The sequence below is a fragment of the Podarcis muralis genome, chromosome Z (genome assembly GCF_964188315.1).
Source record: "Podarcis muralis chromosome Z, rPodMur119.hap1.1, whole genome shotgun sequence".
NCBI lineage: Eukaryota > Metazoa > Chordata > Lepidosauria > Squamata > Lacertidae > Podarcis > Podarcis muralis.
Genome location: NC_135673.1, coordinates 43,162,174 through 43,174,811, shown reverse-complemented (window position 1 = coordinate 43,174,811; position 12,638 = coordinate 43,162,174).

Below are 12,638 nucleotides of genomic sequence, written 5' to 3'. Positions count from 1 at the left end.
GGGTTTTTTGGAAACGAACATTCCCAGCCCTACCTGGAGATGTGGCAGATTGAACCTGGGACCTTCTGCCTACAATGTAGAGGCTTTACCACTGAGCTCTAGACATTCTCTATCACAGTTAAGTGGTGTGAAATTTCCCTCACAGAGCTTCAATACTCAAGAGTTCCCTGGGAAAAGGGATTGATTGTTAAACCATGCTGGGGATTCTCATTGTGGACATCCTTCTGATTTGAGAGACAATGGAGTGTGCCTCCAGGGGTGAAGTCAAATGACTGCATTAGCAGAACCGAAGAGACCTCCCTGGGGCACAAGCCTGAGCAGTGTGAATGGAGGTCTTGGGCTGCCCAGACGACAAGACTCCCCTCTCAGCCTTGCTGATGTGGTCCAGAGAAAAAGCAGAGCAAAACATTTGGCACCAGCTTGGCTGCAGAAGTTGCCAGAAGGAGGTGTACAAGGTGCCATCCAACCATCTTAGGGACTCCAGTCTGGATTTTTGTTGGGTATGCTCCTTAGATTTTCTTTCTGGGAACTGTAGCTCTGTGAATAGGGGTCTTAACCATTTTCAATGCACAAGGCCATTTTGTCCAAGCCACACTCACCTTCTGATCATCCCTTGGGTGAGGGACATGGAGAAGGATCTCTGCTGGACATGGCAAGGTCTGGCAAGGAGAGAGCTAATCCTTGAGGTACTGGGGTCTCAAGCCATATATGGCTGTATAAGTCAAAACCAACTGAATTGAGCCTGCGAACTAAAAGGTAGCCAGTGTAGTGAAGTCAGAATTGGTGTATTATGCTTAGGTCTTCTGGAAATCAATGCAGCAGTAAAAGAATCAGAATGAGATTAGACAGAGCCGTGTTCAAATCCCCACACACCTAGAAAAGCCACTGTGTGACCTTGGGTTACCTCACAGGGTTGTTGTTTTTTACAAGGATAAGGGAGACCAATATATGCTGGTCTGAACACTTTGGAGGAAAGGTGGAATGAAACTTAAGAAACAAAGCTTATAGTCCTCCTTTCACCAAAACTGGTGTCAGCTCTGCTAGGCTAAGAGTGTGGAAGGGACATGAGGGCTGCATCCAGGGGAGAATACAGGTGACAGTCCTCTTCCAACCCATGCACAGAAGAGCACTTATCTGTGCCCCGCGTATCATCTGGGCAGCCTTAGTTCTAGCTGGCTGTTCTATTACAGGAGTTCATGGACACAGCTGACAAAGCCAATGCCCCCTCCGGGCTTTCCCCTGGAAGAACCTGCCTACATCTGAACTGCTCCTGTCAGCCTGCCACACCACTTCTGCCAGTGGCCTGATGCTGCCTGGCATCTGGGCAAGGGCCTTGCCATATACACTCAACTTCTGTGTCACTTAGGAGACTTTGCTTCCAGTCATTCATGCATCGCTCTCTCTCCCGCCACCCCCCCCTTTCTCTCTTGCTCTCTCCGTCTCCCACAGACAAGTAGGGGGACACATAATCTCCATTCTTGTACTTGCATATTGACTGACTGAACACTGGACCTTATCTCTTCTACGTTTTGCAGAGATTTGTTATCCTCAACTTCTTTTGCAACACTCCCACCCACCATCTCAATGCATTCAGGCTCCACAGTAGCCACTGTTTTCGACATGTCTCGCTGCTGGGCCTGGTCGGCTTTTAATTTTAAGATCCCCCATAGGGGAAATCTTCATCTTTAGAAACCAGGCTGTCCTGAGCCATGAAAGTCCAAGTTATGGGGAAGGGAAAGAGATGCATTGCCATGCATTGGTTAGGAACGGTGTTGCTGTGCCTTGGGCAGACTTTTTTTAAAAGGAAGTAAAACAAAGGCCCTTCTCATTAAGCAAACCAAAAAATATTGGGTTATATGAAATGAAGTTGTACCCAGAGTAGGCCTATTGAAATTAATGGGTCCGAGGTAGCCATGTCTATTGATTTCTACAATAGTCTACTCTGAGAAGGGTCACATTTACACCATGCATTTAAAGCTACAATTCCCAGAGTGGTTTAACTACTACTATTTATTAAATTTGTAAACCGCCCTATACCTGCAGGTCTCAGGGTGGTTCACAGGATAACTAACACTACTACTGCTATTAATTTATTTATACCCCACCTTTTTCCTCAAGAGGATTAAAGGTGGCTTATAAAAATGAGAACCATGAAAACATAGAGGGGGGAATCATTAAAAATCAATTAAAGACTGATAGAACAAAATGATACGCATATATATATATATATATATATATTAAACCATACAAATAATTGCCATAAAACAGCATGATATTAAAAGCCCTTTCATTAAAAGCGGCGAGTTCCCCAAAGCCTGTTGGAAGAAGAAAGTCTTCATCTGCTGGATGACGCATAAGATGGGAGCCAGTCTAGCTTCTCTAGGGAGGGAGTTCCAGAGTGGTCTGTGAGCAGCCTACTCCAAAGATCTCAAAACCTGGGCAAGTTTGTATGAGGGAATATATCATTTCAGAAAACTTGGACCTAAGCCATGTATGGCTTTATACGTGATAACTTGGAATTGTGCCCAGAAACAGACCAGTACCGAGAAGACCAGTGGAGCTGTTGAAACAAGGGAGATGTCTGCTCCCTATAACCAGACCTAGTCAGCAATCTCGCTGCAGCTCTTTGAGTCAGTTGAAGTTTCTGAGCACATTCCAAAGACAGCCCCACATAGAGCATGTTACAGTAATCCAAACAGGGTATAACTAAGTTGGTGTCACTGTGGGCAAATCAGGCATCTCAAGGAATGGCTGCAGCTAACGCACTAGCATTAACTCTGCAAATGCCACTGCAGAAACTTAGACATCCTTATGCCTTTATGGGAAGTATTACCCCATACAGAACATTGTGGAATCCCTGTTTTCCTGCTCTGTCTTCTGACTGACCAAGATCACCTATGTCTTGTCTAGATTAAGTTTCAATTTATTCACCCTCATCCAGTCCATTACTGATGACAAACCACTGTTTAAAACCAAGACAGCTTCCTTGGATTTCGGTGGAAAGGAGAAACAGAGCTGGGTGTCATCAGCAGGTCAGTGACCCCAAAACTCCAGATAAACTCTCCCAGCTGTTTCATGTAAAAGTTGAATGCCATGAGAGCAGAATCCACAAGCCAATAACCATGGCATTGAACAGGAGTTCCCCAGCATCACCTTCTAGGTTTGCCCCTCGAGGAAGTAACAGAGCTACTGTAAAACAGTGTCTCCAAGTCCCATCCTATCAAGGCGATCCAGAAAGATACCACATGATCAATGGTACTGAAAGCCTCCAAGAGGTTTAGCAGAATCAGCAGGGACGCACTCCCCCTGTCCAGTTCCTGGTGTAAGTCATTCACTAAGACAACCAAAGCTTTCTCTTTTCCATAACCAGGCCTGAAACCAGATTGAAATGGACCTAGATAAACCATCTCCTCCAAGAACCCCTGGAGCTGAGATACCACCAAGTGCTCCAGTACCTTGCCCAGACATGGGATATTGGATTCCTCTTCACAGCGGTAGTTCACTACATGGAATAGGAAAGTTCCTCCTAAGAACTTTCAGCACCCTTAACAAACTACATCTCCCATAATTCCTTGGGGGAAGTCATGACTGTTTAATGGTGGTTTAATAGTGCTTCAAAAATATGCTGTGGATGTGGCTAGGAGTAGGGTTTTGCAGGGATAACTGAATAATTCTAATAGATTTGGAAAGATGAGCCATTGACTTCTTCTCAGGAGGCAAAGTGAAGTTTTCCATTCCAGCACCATTTAGCTGTCATGGTATCCATGTTGAGCCATAGGAATTTGAGGCTTAAAAAAAAATATTCCAGGAGCTCAGAACAGAGAGCTGAGGCAGAGCCAATAAATGAAGTGGAACCAGTAACACCTTTCTCACCAAGTCAAAGGCCCAGTTCCAATAGAAAACCCAGATGGCTAGCCTGAATGAGTGGGCCAAGTTTAAAGCCTGAGAATAGTTCCAATAGCTCACCACAGGGGGCAGCCACGCAAACAAAACTGACAGCCTCCATATTCAATTTACCCTGCACATTAGGTCAATATTCTGTAGACATCCAGCATACCTTTAATCAATATTTTGAGAGCTTCCCCCACCCCTCTTCAGTGAGCATTTATTTTCAGGTGGCAGTTTCTATGTCTCTGCTGAGATGCAGAGCTGTACGAGGCTAGGAAACTTGTTAATGAAATCCATCGGGATTCGCAGTTCTAAGGTTGACAAAAGCATTAATTTGGGGAATGCAAATGTGATGTTCTTCGAAGCAGAAGAGGGACAGTGTACCACAGTGTTGAAGTGATCTGTCTGCAGGTCATGTTTCAATAATCAAAGTCACTTTTCTCCAAAAGGCTTTTCATAAATGAAAATATCTAGGAAATAAATCAACTCTTGCAGCATAATAAGAGTCGCTGACCTACTTCCTAAATAGGACACCAATGATTGCAAACACTTCTGGGAGAAGTATTTGCATATAAAGTTCTGCAATTAATGACAATTAAGGAGGAGGGTTTTCAAATATCATGCACTAACCTCGTTGCATTAATGAAGTTGGCTGCATTGTTAAAAGGAGACAGCAAAATGTAGAAGACAAAGCAGTCTGTGGTCATATCCTGAAGAACAGAGCTAATGGCTTTTAGAAGAAGATTTCAAAAGGCATTCCAATTAGGGCTATAACATTTACAGAGCCATCTTCTACCCAGATTATGACCAGGGGGGGACACCATGGCTAGACAGGCAGAATGTCTGCCTTTTCCTATTCATAAGAGCATAAGAGGAGCCTGCTGTATCAGTATAATAACCCATCTTGTCCAGCATCCTGTTCTCACAGTGGCCAAGCAGATGTCTGTAGGAAACTAGCAAACAAGAACCAAAACACATTCCCTTCCTGTGGTTTCTAGCAACTGATATTCAGAAGCATTACTGCCTCTAACTGTGGGGCTGAACATAGCTATCATGATAGTGTCCTCCATGAATTTATCCAATCCTCTTTTAAAGCCTTGCAGGTTGGTAGCAATTACAGTGGAACCTCGGGTTGCGAACATGATCCATGTGGGAGGCATGTTCGCAACCCCCAGCGTTCACAACCCGCAGTCTGCACATGCATGGGTCATGATTCGGCACTTCTGTGCATGCGCAAAGCACAGTTTAGCACTTCTGCACATGCACAAGTGCCGAAACCCGGAAGTAACCCGTTCCAGTACATCCGGGTTCAGTGCGGTGCACAACCTGAAAAATCATAACCTGAAGCGTCTGTAACCCGAGGTACCACTGTACTACCTCCTGGGGGCATGAATTCCATAATTTAACTATGCACTGTGTCAAGAAGTCATTTCTTCCCACATTCAGCTTCATTGGATGTCCATGATACATTTGGGGTAGCCTCCATATTTTGTGGACTACAAGTTCCACCAGCCTATCCAGCATGGATCAGAGACAGTTTGCTTCAGGGTGTCAGCTGCTGAAAGACAGCAATGGGAGAAGGATATTGTGCTTGTGACCTGCTTGTGGGCTTCACAGAGAAATAGTGCTGGCCATTGTGTAAAACAGGATGCTGAACTTGCTTTGTTGACTGCACTGAGTAGAAATGTGAACCTCAACTTGCCCAGTTGTCAGAAGTGATGGGAGTTGTTGGCCAAAGCTCAGGTTGTGGGAGGGTGCTTTTACAGCACAAGTCTAAACAGGTTTACTTGGAAGTAAATCTGTCAGAATTTAATGGGCCATAGGCTGCCTTCACACTGCAGTTAATTTCAATTCCCTGTTTTTTCCTAACTGTTCATTTCCACATTATATTTGTGCTTTCACGCAATGTAAAAGCTACTTCTGGAAAACAAATGGAATATAGTGCATGCTTAATACTTTAATTCCATTTTTTAAAAAAATCAATTCATAGCCTCCTTAACCTAGAAAATCACCAGAGTAAAATGATGAAATTTGGGGTGCCATACAGTTGTTTCCTGCTGTTTTCATGGCAGAATCATGAGGTAACAGAAGCACACATGTGGAAAGGGTGGCAGAGTAGTGACATTGTCCAACGATGCTTGTTGTTGTTGTGTCACATCGCACCCACTGGTGTAACTGAAATTTAGGGCAACACACTGGATTTTCAGTAAAAATGCCGCAGTTCCAAAACAAGTACTGTATTGTGGAAGGAACATTGGAAAATAATACAAAAGCAGTAGCGTTTCAATCAGGAAAACTAGTGCAACATTCCCCATTCTCTAGTAAGTGTGGTAAGGACAGAGGTCCTAGAAACACAGTGGCAACAAAAAGTATTATTCGGCTTGGAAAACCATCTCACAAACACAAGGGTGAAAATCCATTCAATAACAAGACAACCAGCATCTGGAAAACACTGCACATGGGCTGATGCGTTATGCGGCAATGCCACAATCCTTCCCTTAACAAGGAACACTTGACATTTAGGACTTTGTACTGTCATGAAGCAAAATAGTTACCTTGAAAAAGCCTTTGCTATGGCAACAAATTGTCCCTTTCCTCTCTTGAAAGAAAGTTCCATTGATTTCCCCCCCACAACTTGGAGATATAGCTGTTTTAGAAATGATAAAGCTGCAAGGGGAAAATGTGCTACTTAAAGTCCTTTAAGTCCTGCACTGTTGTTGTTGTTTTAAAGAGCAGATTCCTAATTTACTTTTTCAATGTTTTCAATCTGTCACGGAGGTCTTCCACCCATGTCATTCCACCCTCTCATTTGAGCAACAGTCACTGAGAAGGTACCTGGGCCCCCCAAATCCTTTCTTCATGAGTAGAGAGGCAAGTTCCACTGAGGTCTCCTTAATTTTCTGGAAGACTCTTGGTATGTCAGGCCTGATACAAACATACCTCCTTTTATTTGGATGGTGCCTTTCCATAGTTAAAACTATGCTCAAGGTAGCTCACAATATGAAAACAATTTCCATGATTACAAACATAATGAAATAGTCATAAACAATAAATAAAACGCATCAAAAAGTACACAACCAAAGTGAATGATTTCCCCATTAAATCATTGTAAGATCTAAAAAGAAATATACAATAAATAATATCAGTAACAGCAATAATAACCCCCAACCACAACCCCCCTAAACAATTCCCCAACCCAAGAGTCTCACCTTTCATAGCTGAAGTCAGTCAGTGCCCAAGCCAGGTGGAAAAGTCCTGCCAAGGAGAGAGCAGGTCTTCCAGGGCTCAAAGCCAAGATAGTGCCCTTCAGAGCAGCGTAGGCCTTCTGAGTCTCAGCAGAGTCTAGCCTCCAGTTGTTAAGTCCAGATCGCAGTAAGAAAAACAAACTCTTCTGGATTGACATTACAACAAGGGAAACACAAAGTAACTGACCCACAGAAACCAGCTTATAGAGGATTGGACAAATTCGTGGAGGATAAGCTATCAATGGCTGCCAGCCATGATGGCTATGGTCTGCCTCCATTGTTGGGAGGCAGTAATGCTTGGGCATGTCAGGTGCTAGGGAGCACCTGGGTGCAGAGGGATGCTGTTGCACTCAGGTCCTGCTTTTGGGCTTTCCACTTGGGCATTTGGCTGGCCACTGTGAGAACAGGCTGCTGGACTAGATGGGCCGCTGGCCTGATCTACCAGCTTTCCCCACAATCTTCAAACTGCAGCCCCTTCATGCTGCAGCACAGTGTTAGATTGCTGGCCACCAAGGCAGCAGTCTCAGCGCAGCCCAGCAGGGACAGTAGGCCCATTTGGAACTGCTGTGGTGCCACTCAGAAGGCGGCTCTCATGGGGGTATGGCATAACACAAAATGACTCCTACAGGATAGGATGAGTGAAGACAGACCAGAGATAAGTTTGCTTCCTAAAGTAGAGCCCAATAGCTGCTCTCCACTGTTAGGGTTGATGCTGTAAAACATGGTTCTCCATTCTTCATCCCCAACATTACACTTTCCTTGCCCACTCCCTCAAAAATACAAAATTCCCTCTTCTACACGCACGCACATGCGCACTATAAAACAAATTATGCAACTATGCAAATAGCTAAAATTTCCAATTAAGCTCCAATTTGCATAATTCATTTTAAAGCTCGGCAGTAGCAGAACAAAGACTGCAAAAGAAAATGTGAAGAAACCTCAAAATGCACAACAGCCAATAAACAACAGGAGGAGGCCGTCATGCCCTCATCTTCCCTTTGCCATGGAGCTCTTCCTGACAGGAAGTGGGAAGGACAATGTGCCTATAACTGTTGGACCTCTGACCAAACATCCTTCTCCTTGACACTGCAGTCACCACACAACTTGAACTGACAGCTGGAGCAGTGTGCTTGCTAGGAGGGAAGGAGAAAATAAGACTTTCTGCTGCTGCTTGTTCTGTAGCTGATGGTTTGGGCCATGCTGATCTTCCTCATCCTCCCTCTCTCTTGCTGACCCTATTTTCCAGGGATAGTCCCGGATTTACAGAATCCATCCCAGTTTCTGAATGGATCCTGGAATGCCCCACTTTTCCTTAGGACATCCACATTTTTATCTTAGAAGTGTTGGAGGGTATGGAGTTGTGCAGCCCTCGAGCTAAGGAGATAAGTACATATACAGCCTTTAGAAAACATCTGAAGCCCTGTATAGGGAAGATTTTTATGTTTAATGATTTATTATGTTTTTATATATGTTGGAAGCCATCCAGAGTGGCTGGGGCTACCCAGCCAGATAGGCAAGGTATAAATAATAAAACAAATGCAAGGTATCAATAAATAAAACAACAATAACAATAACAACAACTATTATTATTGAATAGGATGTCCCTGTTTTCATCAGAGAAATGTTGGAGGGCATGCTCTTGGGATAATTTTTCTTGCAAGCGGCGGTGGTGGGGAGGTGGGGAGAGAGATATCACATAACAACTTTTGACAATATCACAGTAAACCAGCTGCAGGGAAGCTTTGGCCATCCAGGTGTTACTGAACTTCAGATCCCATCATCCCTGGCTATTGGCCCTGTTTGCAAAGTTTGATGGGAGTTCTGGTTCAGCAACATTGATCAAGCATTCTTTACTTTTAGGATTTGGTACAATATGGAATAAGATTCCCTATGTACCCAACACCATCAGCCATAAGACCCACAAATATGTTTGTAAAGTACTAAAAAAGAAACATTAAAAAGTGAAATGCACAATTATACAGAAAGGGAAATGGACAATAATACTCTGGAACAACTAGAATCATAGAATCATAGAGTTGGAATAGACCACAAGGGCCATTGAGTCCAACCCCCTGCCAAGCAGGAAACACCATCAGAGCACTCCTGACATATGGTTGTCAAGCCTCTGCTTAAAGACCTCCAAAGAAGGAGACTCCACCACACTCCTTGGCAGCTACTTATAGAGCTGTTCCAACCACTAAGTATTTTTCAACTATGTCCCAATTAGTCCTCAGTCCAGTCATTCAAAACTCTTAATTTTCATGCTTTCAAAAAGATGGTGTTAAAAGACATCTCTGAAGCAGGAAAAAAACACAAAAGGGTTTATTATAATTGCACTTTGAGAAAAAGATTGGTGCTGAAACAGTTAGGCGTAATTACAATATTGTTTTAAAACCTGCTGCTAAAGATAGAGCTATAGTTATTTTGAATAAAGGTGACTACTTATAATAAGTTTAGAGACAACCCAATGATTCTTCCTATTATGTATGCATTGATCATGATCCTACTAGAGATTTCAGATTTGTCAGTGGTTGTCTAGGTTCAAGTCAGGTTTGAAACTGGCTTGAGTATTGGCTAAGGGGAAATCCAGCTTGTCCCCAGTTCTAACCAAAGAGAGAAACTGCTTACGTGTAAGATTCCTCAAGAGATTTTCATGGCCCCAGCTGGAGACAGAATGGGTGCACCCTTATCCTGATCCAGCATGGCAATTCTTACACTGCATATGTAATGATCTGCACTACAATCTCTGAGCAGTGAGAGGTTTCCAGATTTCCTGCATATACTCTGGGTTGGCTTGCTTGAAATGAAGACACTGGAGACTTATTGTGTTTTTGCAATATATTACTTTCTTTGCAAATATAGACAGACTGAGTGTAGGATTAATGCCAACAAATATCACTCCCGTCAGAGTTCTAGGGGGACCCCCCCCCCCCATGTCATTGCACTGTGTATTTTTTCAGACTTGGTTCTGGCTGTCCATCATTTTTTCCCACATGGCAGGCACCTCAGTGACATCACTTCCAGTTGGCGGTGGGGAGGAAAACTCTCTTCCAGAAGGACCTCCAAGCATTTGCTCTAACAACAACAGCAACAACCTGTACAACAAAAGGGAATTTGCCAGGCTAAGCATCTCATAAATGCTTGACCTCTTTAGCCATCTATTTCACTGGGTGAAAATCTCTTTCACTCTCTCTTTAGCCATCTCAGTCACAGGGCTTGAAGGTAGAGGAATTCTTGAAAGGTCATTCAGACCAACTTCCACACATATACCCAATCCACATACCTCTAACTATTTTCTCTCAAGGGCCATTATGAAAATCACACACTTCATCTCTTGCCATGTAGCTCAATAGATGCCTTTTCTGTGCCCCTTCTCCCAGTTTGCATCTCACAAGAACAATATTTTCTTCTTCCATTGCCTCTGAGCAAAGGGCAGAGTCCTAATCCTTAGTGACACATGCAGTGATCGCAACTGACTGCTTAGTCCCTTTCCAGCTCTTCATTTCTAGAGATGCTGCATTTAATTAGCTCGACAGGATTTAAAGCAGCCAACCGGGCACCTTTATGTCAGATCTCCAGTAGTCATCTTTTCTTTCTTTTTTCACATTTTCCTTCAGTTTCCCCACCCATCCCTTCCCAACTTCTGTCCTGCCTTCTGCAAATAAGGTCATTAGGTTCAACTCTCTCTTGCGGGGCACACAAGCAGAGAACTGCTCTCTGGCACATGAAGAGAGAGAGAGAGAGAGAGAGAGAGAGAGAGAGAGAGAGATGAAGATAAGTGAAAAGCACACACAAGTAGGAAACAACAAACTTAGCTAAGATGTTCATAGTGCAGAAATGGGAGACTTTGCAGAGCCTGCAAGTATCTTTGTGGTGTATGGTGCGTGGAGCCTGGGTCTCACAGAAAAGATATCTCACAATATAAAGATTTCCGAAGACTTAGAAGATCTGGGACATTTTTGTACTATGTGATGGAAATTCTATCATTTATTCCAGGCATGTCCAAGAGGTAGATCGCAGGGTGTTCCTGGTAGATCCTGGTTGAACTCTGGCCCCACAGCAATCTCTTTACAAAAAAGCAAAAACAAAAAAACCACAAAACCAACCAACAAACCAACTTTGGCTTCCTAAAAAAAGCTCAAGCTTCACAACTTATCTTCCTAAAAAAAACTCAGCAACTTTTGGTAGATCACTGCCAGTGGCGTAGCGTGGGAGGTGCAGGGGGGGGCGGCCGCACCGGGCGCAACATCTGGGGTTAGGGCAAATCCACAGGTTAGGGGGCGCAAATCCACGGGTTACGGGGCGCAAATCCACGGGTTAGGGGGCGCAAATTACTTGCCTTGCCCCGGGTGCTGACAACCCACGCTACGCCACTGATCACTGCCAGTCTTTTTATGACAATGGGTAGATCACTGCCAGTTTTTTTTATACTGTGAGTAGATCGCAGTCTATAGGGAGTGGACTTCCCTGATTTATTCCAATACAATTAACCTTTAGGACTCTTTGGTGCTACTAGTGTGGGAGCTATGGAGCTCTTCATGTTTCTGCTGACAGGTGTCTCCTCACATCTTCTGATTTTGATACAAGATTGTCTCTACACATGTGCAACTGTTTCTGTGAAATAATGTACACCTGTCAGTTCGCCTATGTAGCAGCCAAAAATGGAAATCTACAAATAATCTTTATTTAATGCAATGGTTACAAAAAGTATTTTTTGCAGATTTAATTTAAAACAAAAACAAATGCAGTATTGTAAATCAAATAACAGAAAGAAAAACTCTGACAAGTTTGTAAACAACTGGCATTGCTTTCTTCAGTACATAAAAAGCAAATAACATTCAAAGAATCCTCCTCCCACTCACAGACACTTATGGAATGACCTTCTGAGAGAACCTGCAGAGTGAAAAATGAAATATGATGGTCAAGATAACTTCTTCAAGACAAGAGGAATGACTGTACTATGCTAATAGAGCTATATGGGTTGCCTGAGATTTGTCATGGCAGGCTGGGAGCAAGTTACTTGTTTAAAGGCCTTTTTAAAAATATATAATGACTGTAATTTCCTTATGCAACGACTTTTATATGTGTTTTGTAACAATGCAAAACAATTATTTTAGAAGAAATGTCAATGCAAAATTGATACCCAGCTCTTTAAACAAGAGGACATGGAGGGGTAGCTGGGAGTGCCCCCAAAAGGAGTGGGATTAGGAAAGAATCCCTGCCCATCTGACTGGGTTGCCCCTGCCACCAGTGAAATTCCTACCAATGATCTCAGTGGTTGCCCTGGGACATAAGGGTTCAGTTGGTCCCTAACATATCCTGGGACTAAGTTGTTCAGAGCCTTGTACATTAATACAAAGACTTGGACCTGGCCAAGTAGCAGATGGGCAGCCAATGCAGATGTTTTAACAATGGCGTCATATACGAGTTTACTAGTTACTTATCTGGTGTTAATTTCTTCCAGTTTGTGCTTATCCCCTTTAGTTCTTATTAAAGAGGCAGAGG